General features: G+C 39.0%; 1 protein-coding gene across 1 annotated transcript in view; it reads right to left on the reverse strand.

Annotated features, from left to right (window-relative positions):
* The window catches only part of LOC128901971 (transcription factor RFX3-like), a 225,794-nt gene extending 214,524 nt beyond the window's left edge, over positions 1-11,270 (reverse strand). Inside the window, exon 1 of the mRNA XM_054184188.1 lies at positions 11,113-11,270. The gene's annotated coding sequence lies outside the window, so the exon portion shown is untranslated. The remainder of the gene's footprint in view (positions 1-11,112) is intronic.
* Positions 11,271-11,532: the final 262 nt, after the last annotated feature.

Genomic DNA, 11,532 nt, shown 5'->3' on the forward strand with positions numbered 1-11,532 from the left:
GGATATACCCTGAAGGAAGCTGCAGCCCGTGGAAAGCCCACACTCTAGTAGATTCTCCTGACAGGAAATGCAGCCCATGGAGAGGACCCATGCTGGAGCAGGGGAGAAGCGTGAGGAAGAAGGGGTGGCAGGGAGGAACTGTTATTACTTACCATAACTCCCCTGTTCCCCATCCCCTCTTGTGCTGCTGGGGAAGGGGGGAGAGACAACAGGGGAGTTGGGAATGAAGAAGTGAAGTTGAGCCTGGGAAAAAGGGGGTGGGGTAGGGGAAAGGTATTGGTTTGTCTTTGCTTCTTTCTATCCAAATCAATTTTAAATGGCAATAAATTAACTTAAATTTTCCCCATGTTGATCTCCCTGACTTTATCTCAACCCACAAGCTTTTTCATCTTATTTTCTCCCCCATGCTGTTGAGGAGGGAGAGTGAGAGAATGGCTGGATGGGGGTCTGAGCCAGACAAGGTTAACCCACTACAGACACAATACCAAAAATAAACAACAAAAAAAAAAGCAAGCACATTATGACTCTACATATCGTTGTTTCTTCTTCGACCTCGTCTTAAATCTCCACCTTTCATTTTGCTTTTATGTCATAAAATAAAGCTTTATGACATGCAAAGCATTCTTTTAGATGAATTTCTATCACTAGCCCTCTATTAAGGGCATACGAAGTAATGAAACATCCTCATTACATTTAACAAAGCGCAGTTTAAAACAAAACTTAAGTACTGGATTTAGGCGGCAAGGTTTTGGTAGTTGGGGGGGTGAAACCCTGCCCCTTGATCAATATCAGCAGCATAGGCAGGATGCTGCCTACATTATTCATGTAAACTGTGATTCTCTCAAATCACACTACCATTGATAGAGCCAAGGGGAGGCACAAGTCTTACCCATGCTCAAAAGACATTTGCACAATTAGCAGTTGCTGTCAGATGACCCAGCCATCAAGTGTACCTGGTAGTTCGCCGGAGCCATGGTTTCACTTATGATCCTGTGTTTGCTAGCAGTGATTGGGTGACTCGCCATATGGGCGCATCATTGCTCATCTTTCTTACTGCCTCAATAAAGCTTTGTTTTATAACGTGTTGTCAGACTCCACTGGTGTTCAGACCACAGGGGGTTGCACAGGTGGCCTTTGTGAAAAAAGATCAGGGGCTGCCCCTGTGCCTAACAAAGGTGCTTCCGGCAAGATCCATAACTGTGGTGGTGTGCTCTTCACCCCTCCCTTCTTCCCCAGCTCCTGATCAAGCCATAACTGTCAGTGGGAGCTATGATGGGTTGCACCTGGACTTTGGGGGATGGATGGCAACATAGCCAAACGCTGTCCAGAATAGGGACCTAGATATCTCGCTGCTATGCAAATATGACTATAGGTCAATCATCTTACTCTATAAATAGTGGACAGCCCAAGAGCCCTTTGAACTCTCCTGCACGGCAGTGGGCTGCATGGCAGGATCTCCCCTTGGGTAGGGATGCCACTCAAGGTTATTCCTTGAGGTTTAGAGATTCCTTGCCGCAACAGATCCTTGGTAAGTGGTTAACAGCATGCTAAACTATGAAACTTTAGCTAAGTGATATAAAGGACTGATTGCGCATCCTTTATAGACACATCCTATGTCTAATCCTTTAGACATAAACCATTGACCAAGTCTGGGACTAGGATTGGATCCAGCCACACCTAGGCTCCTCTCTGAGAAGGAGTTTAGAAAGCAAGGGGGTCCTTTCTGAAACCATGACTCAACGGGAGGGTCTCCCTGACAGTTCTGTCTGACCCTGACCTCTATGCAGTAAATAACCAAGTGTACCTTGCCATCGAATCTCATAAAACACTGTCGCATTCACTATCAAACTTTGCTAAATCCCTGTTTTGTATCAATAAATATTTCACCGCTTCTCTCTTACGAGTGAATCACTCCGTCTGCGACAATAACGGACCGACCACTGGCCAAACTGAGCCAATCAGCGAAGCCAGTAGCACCTCTGTGATAACATATTTAAGAAAGGGTAAAAATACCACACAGCAGAGAGAGAGAGGAGGTGGGCGGGGGGGGAAGTGCGATAAACAACCCTGCAGATACCAAGGTCAATGAAGGAGGAGTGGGGGGAGGTACGCCAGAGCAGAGATTCCCCTGCAGCCCGTGGTGAAGACCACACCGGAACAGGTAGATATGCCCTGAAGAAAGCTGCAGCCCATGGAAAGCATGTGCAGCCTCTTGGCAGGAACTGCGTCCCATGGAGATGAGCCCATGCAGAAGCAGGTTTTCGGGCAGGAACTGCAGCCCATAAGGGGGGACACACTTATACTGGTTTTGACTGGGATGGAGTTATTTTTCTTCATAGTGGATTGTATGGTGTTGTGCTTTGGATTTGTGACTAAAACAGCATTGATAACACACTAGCGTTTTAGCTATTGCTGAGCAGTGCTTACACAGCGTCAAGGCGTTCTCTGTTTCTCACAGCTCTGCCAGCAAGTAGGCTGGGGGTGCGCAAGAAGTTGGGAGGGGATGCAGCCGGGACAGCTGACCCCAACTGACAAAAGGGATTTTCTGTACTATAGGATGTTGCGCTCAGTAATAAAAGCTGGGGAAAAGAAGGGGGGGGTGGGGCGGGGGGCAGACATTCAGAGTTATGGTGTTTATCTTATCAAGTAACCATTACCCATGCTGAGGCCTTGCTTTTCTGGAGATGGCTAAACATCTGCCTGCCAACGGGAAGCAGCGAATGAATTCCTTATTTTGCTTTGCTTATGTGTGCAGCTTTGCTTTACCCATTAAGCTGTCTTTATCTTAACCAAAACGTTTTCTCGCTTTTGCTCTTCTAATTTTCTCCCGCATCCCACTGTAAGAGTAATGAGTGAGCGACTGTGTGGTATTTAGCTGCCTACCGGGGTTAACCCACAACAGCAGTCCTTTCCTGGATGATTGTAGCCCATGGGAACCTCCTTCGATGGAGCACTGGAAAAGTGTGAGGAGGAAGGAGCAGCAGAGAGCAACTGTTAAGAACCGACTGCAACCCCCCATTCCCTATCCCCCAACACCCCTAGGGCAGGGGTGAGGAGGTAGAGGAGTTGGGAACTGAAGCAGTGAATTTGAGCCTGGGAAAAGGGGGGAGGGGAGGAGGTGTTTTATTTTTTGTCTTTGTTTCTCACCATCCAAATCTATTTTTCAATTGACAGTATATTAAATTAATTTTTACTAAGTCGAATATTTTTTGCCCATGATGGCAACTGGTAAGTTATCTCCCTGTCTTTATCTTGACACACAAGCTTTTCCATCTTATTTTCTCCCCCTGTCCTGTTGAAGAGGGGGAATGTGAGAGCAGCTGGGTGGGCACCTAGCCAAGGTCAACCCACCACAACATAATTTAGTTAAACATTCATAGAGCAGTCATCATAATAAGTTAATTCTGGATGCAGCAGAAACATTAACTTGCAAACTCAGTTACTCAGGTTTGTCCTATAAGAGTTGTATTAGGGAATGGCTATTCTAGAAGAAGATAGTCTATAAGATAAGTATATATACAATATATGATAAATCAGCTACTTGGGAGAAGGTGGAGGGAGGAGTTGTATGAAGATAATGAAGACCGTTCTAGAAAAATAAATTAAATGCTTACAGAAATTCAAAGTAATCTACATGATTTGAGAATACATACTTACCATCATTTTTTTTAAGGGAAGACGAAGATTCCCAAATCTCATCTGAAAAGGTCACTACTGTAAGTAAAAGTTGGTTTTTGCTTATATAGTAAAAATACCTTTAAAAAGTTATGGGCTACAAATATGAACAGCTACATTATAAAAGGTATTTTCTATAGTTTGTCTTTTTTAAATTTCTGCTTTCTACTTACTTTCCATTACTCAAAAAAATAAAGAAATTTTTTTTAAAAAAATATGATTTAACCTCCAAATTGCAAACCTTCAATTTCTGAGTCTCAGATCTCTCTTCCATCTTTGCTTCATCATCTTTCCTCTAAACTCTCCAGTTTTAGTGGTATTTGCTAGTTTACGACACTAATACCTCCTTATTGCAAAAATAATTTATTGGTAGCCTAATGACATCATACTAATTCAGAATGTTGCTCATACAAGTGCTTAACTCTCACTTAAATTAACTGAATTCACATGCTTAAAACTAAGTGCTTGCTTAACAACTTCCCTAAAGATAAGACAGACCTAAATACCTGCTTCAAATAGGCTTTATAAATGCTTTTTAAGACCCCAGTTTAGAAAAATATGCCACATAAATATGATTATTCAAATATAAACATTTGTTTTACTGAATATATAATCTTCACCTACTAATATGCTTTACAGTGAGTATTGTAATGTTAGTGATATCACAGAAGAACACATTCTGAAATGGAGTATTTGAGCTGGAAGATACTATTCACATAGTCTGACCTATTTAACAAAGACCTTTTTAGAATGCAACACTAAAACATCCCAAGTCAAATGAGTAACATTAGTAACATTAAAGTAGTTTATATTTCCATACAATGTTCTTGTTCGTCACTATGAAGGTAGAACTACTGCTTTTATTAACTGAAACTCTATGTTTTAAGCTGTTAGGACAGCTCTCTGCTATTCAGAAAAAATGGTGCTATTTTAATGACATATAACACATCACAAAGAACTGAATTGGGCTTTTTAATATAGTTTTTGGCCTTTAGCAGAACTACACTTTAACTGTTCTAAAAGCAGACACAAGAAGTGAACAAGGGTATTAATCTAATTTAGTCTTAAATTTTACTAGCATTTTAAAAATATTAAAAAAAATACAATGTTCTAGTTCTTAAGTCAGTCAGCCAGGTGAGAAATTTTAAACTTGACTGTAGTTGTACTATTCGTGAGAGAATTTCTGTGTGCCATTCCATCCCCATACCACCTACCTGCCCACGTATTTTCTACCTTTTTCACACATTTAACACAAAGGATTTGAAAAGGTAAAACATCATGTATATTTTGGAACATAGAAATTGTCTAAATGAGATTAGCTGATACTATAAGCTTCACGTAGATGCAAGAATCCCTACAGTAGGCAGTTATGGAATAACCTTTTCAGGGGAAGTCTCTTTCTAACTCCATTAGTTTGATTTATACTCCAAAGTAAAAGAATTTTGATTCCTTCAAAAACATTTTTTTGTTTACTTGTTTAGCTGGTGACTTTTAGGAAGCCCTACAATAGATTACTTTACGAAAGTAGTTAAAATTTACAAATCACCGTAAGCAAGCATTAAATGTCTTACTTAACGCTCTATTTAATGATTTTTTATTTTCTGGTTTGTCTCATAGTACTATGATAGAAAAAAAAGGAAATTAGAAAAAAAACCCACGCCCAAAAACATGACAGCCACTCTCATTCTAAACAGCTTTATTCGCTTTGGTACCAGAAGCATTCTGAAGTACCTTTGTTTTACAAGGGGCTTTCTATTTTTGAGGGACAAAAAGTTCCTTGAATTCAAACTAGTTTATTATGAAAAGAAAACCATGACAACTGTTTGTACTCTTGCTTTATTATTACATCCGACATGGTCACTCTTAGAAATTCAATCTACTACTGTTGCTAGGAGTCAGTTGCTGTGCAACCTAAAAGGTATGTGGTGCTTTCAGGTTAAGAAGCATTAATAAATCTGTAGGCCTCCTTATACATTTCTGACCAATTTGCTTAAAGAGCTTAAAACTCTTCTCAAATAGCCACCACACACCTCCAGATATCTTTTTTAAAAGGGTTATCATCCTGGTTTGAGTTAAAATAGAACCAATTTTCTTTTCAGTAATTTCACTTTGCAGCTAAGCCTCTACTAACTGAACTCTCTGAAATTAACAGCATTATTTTTCAGACAGTGTCTGCTTCTAGCAGAGATAAGGCCTGATGTTTATAATTGACACCAAAGAATGGCATGCAGAGAGGCTCTTGCTTATACTTATTGCTATAACAACCAAGGTCAGCTAACTTATTTGCCCCATTGGAGGGTCAGAAGTGGAAAAGCGTAGAGGGTCACACCTGCGGGGAGGAGGGGACAGGAAAGGTGACCCAAAACTGATCAACAGGGTATGCCACCCCATCTGCCTAATGCTCAGTATAAAAGCTGAGGGATCAAAGGGGTCAGCCTCTTTCTTCAATGGCCGACATCCAAGGAGGACTCTGCCTGCCTGTCTGCCTGCCTTTGATCCCAATCCATGCATTCCTGAATCAGTTCCTGAGTTCAGCTCCCATCCAACTGACCAAAGGGATATCCCATACGATGCTGTGCTCAGCAATAAAAGCTGCAGGGAAGGAGGAGGAAGGGGGGAATGTTCAGAGTTATGGCGCTTGTCTTCCCAAGGAACCGTTATGCGTGATGAAGCCCTGCTTTCCTAGAAATGGCTAAACATCTGCCTGCAGATGAAAGGTAGTGAATGAATTCCTTATTTTACTTTGCTTGTACACACAAGCAAATATTTAATAAATATTAAAGCAGAAAAACTAAAGCAGTACATATCTTCACTGCATTCTAACTGAAAGCAAACAACCAAGTTTTTCTCTAATTTGTCATTTAGGAGGACAATTAAAAATCTTAAACACCAAGAAAGCTCAAATTTAATGTTTCAATAGCTAAAACATCTGCACAACATGCTATGTAGAGATACTTTATTTTACACTCACAAAGAACAAGATATCAATCTATATTTTGGATCATAAATTCACAACCTAAAAAAAACAAAACACCACTTTAAAAATGGCAGCATGATGCTTCATATTTACTTTTTATATCTACGTATGCCCAATGGATCTTCAAGATGACTCTAAGATGTTTTTGTCAAACTGCGTTCTTCTGGTTTTGCTCATTATTTTCAATCATAAAGATTCTGCAGGCCAAATTAGATATCTACAAATACCTCTACAAGATCAATATTTTCAATAATATTTTAGCAAATCCACTGGAGGAGAGCACATAGAAGTGGACAATATGGCTTTTCTCCTATACGTCATTCTATAGTAGCATGATTAATGACATCTATAGGAATTAGGAAATCTTGCTTATGCCTTTTGCTCTTTAAATGTATCCATACTACAATAGATGGAGTATAGGGTGTGGTTGTTTGCTGATTGGCCAGATGTCTATTGCCAAATGGAATATATAACACCTGAGCACCGACTGCCTTTTCTTCAATAGTAGCATAAATTTAGTCTTACCTTTCCCCAGATAATTATTTTGATGAAATTTGTGTTTTTGAAACCGCTACCCCTCTTCTCAAATAAGATGGAGGGCAGCATCACAGAAACCATTTCCTTAGGAACACAAGAATAAAAAGATGTTTCAAAAGTTATAGGAAAGGCTAAGATAACTAGTCTATACAATACCCAGTTTGTGCACCTCAAAACATAAAACATTTCATACTACTTGGATGAGGTTTTCTACAGGGACCTCAAAAAATAATAACAAAATGAAGACTGCTCTGAAAGCAAAAAAAAAAGGGGGGGGGGGGGGGGAGCAAATTTCTTCCTAAGAGAGCATTCATGAATGAGAACTGGTTTGTAACTGGCATTTTGTTTTTTCTCCAGAATTCACAAGCTTGCGATGTATTTTCTAAAGCAAAAACAAACCTTTTTTTTGTTTTTGCCTACATTAGGATAATGGGCTTATAAGACAAATCACAAAGAGAAGTTGCCTCACCTCCTCCACTTCTAGGATTTAGCCTTGTAAAGAACACAGTAGCAACTCGGAGTCCAGGATCAAACACCCATTTCCATCAACACAGGCAAAAAGATAAATATAGAGACTTAAGTAGTACAGTGATTGCTACTTTTAATTACTTTCAAGGACACATCACTGCAACATTAAAAGCTACCCTATTGATTGCGATCTCAAAAGTGATGGTAAACAGCTTGGAAAGCAGTCTAAAATTATTATATCTACACAGCTACAGTTAAAGACATCTAGATATATTATACTGTAAAAATAGTTGTACTTAAAAACTAGCTAATGATTGTCTGAACTACATTTTCCAGTCTTGATTTTTGTTAGATCTAGTTTCTACTGATAGCAAGTGTTTTCCTCTGTGTTGCTCAAGGATATACCAGAGACAGGAGGGACTTTAGCAAAGAGCAGTTGCAATGCTGTCCAACTTCAATTGTTCCATAAGTAACCCTTTATTAGTACCATAAGATAGTCCTTTGAATGTAACTATAGTAAATGAAACTTCTGCAGACACATAGGTTTGTTTATATAAAACAGGATAGAGCCTCAATCTGTTAAATTTGGTGAGACGGGTTGGTTGAATAAATATTCCTTACATGAAGAAATTCAACCAGAACCAGACCCTACTGAGATTAAACTAGCACTCCCCTCTCCACTACTATGGAGCATCTCCCTCATCTGTGAGACTAGCATGCTTCTGCAGTACAAATTGTCCAAGTTCAATGCTCCCTCTAGTCTTTTCCACTGAAATTCCTTCTTCCTCCCTCACTCCTTCTCAGCATCAAACTTTTAAATACTTGATGCAAGTACGTAGAGCAGGCTTTGACACATAGGCAGATGCTCATTCTCTCTAAATAGCTGTTTCTCATGTACACAATAAAGATCTACTCAAAGTGAAATGGATATTGCCATCAACACTCAAGGTTTTTGAACATTTTCCATCATAAATTAGTTTTCATTTTGGCATATCTTTACTGAATTTATTCTTTTTCTGTCTGGACATAGTGTCAATCACCCAGAACTTTCAGGAAAATTAACTTATATGCAATTCCAAGAATAGGGCGTGTTGAAAAAAAAAAAAAAAAAGCTCAATCACCCGTATTTAAATGTATACAGATACATATATATGAAATATATAACACATATATTTTAACATAGATACTAAAAAAAAAAAAAAAAAAAAAAACAAACAAAAAACCAAACCAGCTACTCCAATACTAAGTTTTAGTAAATCTCTGATTTTTTTAATGGTAAATTTAAAGTGGCAAAGGGTTACCACACCAACAGAGATGTCAAGCCAGGCACAGAGGCACTAAGGGGGCAGGTTTTAATATGTTCTGCAAAAATCTAAGCAGATGTCAACAGAGCACACTTACAGATAATTTCTAAATTATCTAAAGAAATAATTTTAAAACTTCCTCAGATTCTCCTGCTTGACAAAAAGGCAAATTCCTCAACATGATTATTTTCACAGTATGTTTAAAGATGTTTTAACCAATCTTCAGGTTGCTAGTGTGAAAAATAGATCCTGAACTACTGAATAAGCGTTCTTCCTAGTCATTTGCAATTGGCTGAAGGAGTCTTCTTCAAAATAAATTTTAAATGTCAATTTTGTGTATATTGAGATGAAGCAGGTAACATTTACACCCAAACAGAAAACAGATTAACAAAAGAGTAACTGCAGGCTATCCCTGCAGCTCAGCTGGATATATATACTTCAGAGATGTCTGATATACAATGCTTCCCAGCCTTGCCACATCCCACTACCTCAAGTAAACTGTGAAACATTAAACCATGCGGAAGCAAAGCATCTAACACGGAAAAGGAAAGAACAGTGGATAGGAAACAATTCAGCAAAAATCTATCATTTTGTCTTCCATTTCATAGGCTTGTATCTGCATGCTAGTAAACAGTAATTCTAAAAAATGAATCATTATTTTCCTAATAAAATATTATAGTTAGTTCAAAATTAGGTTTAATTCAAAAGGACTGATAATGTGATAAAACAAAACAAAAAGGAATCACTGAAGATAAAAATATCCCTGTTTTGTGCCATGTAAGTATGGGCATAAGAGGCAACTAAACATTTCATCACGACACTAAATGTGAGAGAGAGAGACAGACTAGAGTAAATCCAAGTAAAGCAATTATATTGGAAATACACATAGGATTTATGTTAAGAACCGGTGAAAAAAACATTGGCTAAGGGGTTGTGAAGAACTAGATAGTTACACAGTATCAGTGTTTTTCTTCTTTTAAACTAATTTAAAAATAGGTTAAAACCCACAGTAGAGACAATCTGTCATTGTTTTTATACCTAGCACTTTTATTAGGTAGCAGAAAAACACTATGTTCATAAGAAATATAACACATACATTTTTTGTAAGCAGAGGTGCACTTCCTAACACAGTATAAGCTAGGGTTAATAGACTATGAAACTATTTTAGAACATCTACTGAGATAACGCAAGTTGATACAGAAACTGAACGACAACAGGAAACCATATGGATGAATAAGATGGCACGGTTGGACCACCTTAATTAAGAAAACATACCCAGGTAAATGGTTCTTATGGTTATGGAACTATACATTAAAGACTTCTTTAGCTCTTCAGAAACAAACGTGTTTCTAAGAAAGTAAGACAAACACACAGCATTGTGTGCTCTAAATATGCACAACTCCTTTGAGTTTACTGAAAATTTAGTGGTTTCTATACTATCAAGTTAAATTCTACAAGTAGTATGAGCTGGAGAATTCAAGAAGGCTCTGAATCAGTGCATGAAAAATAATACAATCAAAAATTCCACGTGGAACAAATATGTTTTTAAAATAAAATGAAAATGTTACTTGATGAGAACAGGAAGTTGGGAATTCAGAAGTACGGCCATAAAATTAAATTACACTTGCAACCAGATAGCTTGGTTTATGGAAATTACAGCTAATTGCACTAAAGGATTTTATATAGTACCAATCAGCCCTTCAACCTCTACTATTAACTACTAATCACACCTTCAAGACAGTTTTAAAGGATCTCTAATCCCTCTGCTGTGTCACCCGCTAGCCTTCCCTATTGATATACAAGATACTTTGGAACACTACAAGTACTGCAGCATGTCAGATAACAACTTACAAAAAAAAAAAATAAATACCCTTCATAATAAACAACCACAGGGCAATTTACATTATTTTTTCCCCTTTGGAAATGATGTCTCTTCCCATATTATAAAATGGGAGGGAAGAAAGGCTGAGGAAGAGAAAGCGCTCGAGGCTTCTCCCTCCCCCCTCCCCCCTCATCAATAGTGAAGCCCAATGGAGCAGTCCCAGCCTGGATACTGCAAGGAGGGAGGAGGTAAAGATTGGGGTGGAGGGAGAGGAGAAGAAAGGGATAGAAAGGCGGTATCACAAGCCTGTACAGAACAGTTACATTCACCTGAACTGTGGAAAGCTGTGTTGTTGTTCTTGCTGGTGGTGGCTGTTGTAGGTGACGACGAGGAAGGAGATGGAAAGCAGCGGAAGAGCGGTTGTTGTTGATAAGTAACAGTCACCAGGACTACGGTGACTACGGCGCTTGATTCACGAGGCAACAGTTGCTATAACTCACAAAAGAGAGAGAGCAAGCGAGAGAGGAGGAGGCGGCGGTGGCCCAGCCGAAGAGACCCGGAAGAGGCAGGGCCTTCCGTATGACGGACAGCTTCTAGGGCCAGAGAGGAGAGGGATCAATTTCGTCAAAGGGGAAAGAAAAGAAGGTTGGAAGGACGTATTAACTCCTCCACCTCGCTAAGGGAGTGCGAGGGCGCATTCTGTCCCCAGCAAGCAAAGTGTCAGTAGTATGACAATGAACAATGGACAT

The sequence above is a fragment of the Rissa tridactyla genome, chromosome W, assembly GCF_028500815.1.
Source record: "Rissa tridactyla isolate bRisTri1 chromosome W, bRisTri1.patW.cur.20221130, whole genome shotgun sequence".
NCBI classification, from domain to species: domain Eukaryota; kingdom Metazoa; phylum Chordata; class Aves; order Charadriiformes; family Laridae; genus Rissa; species Rissa tridactyla.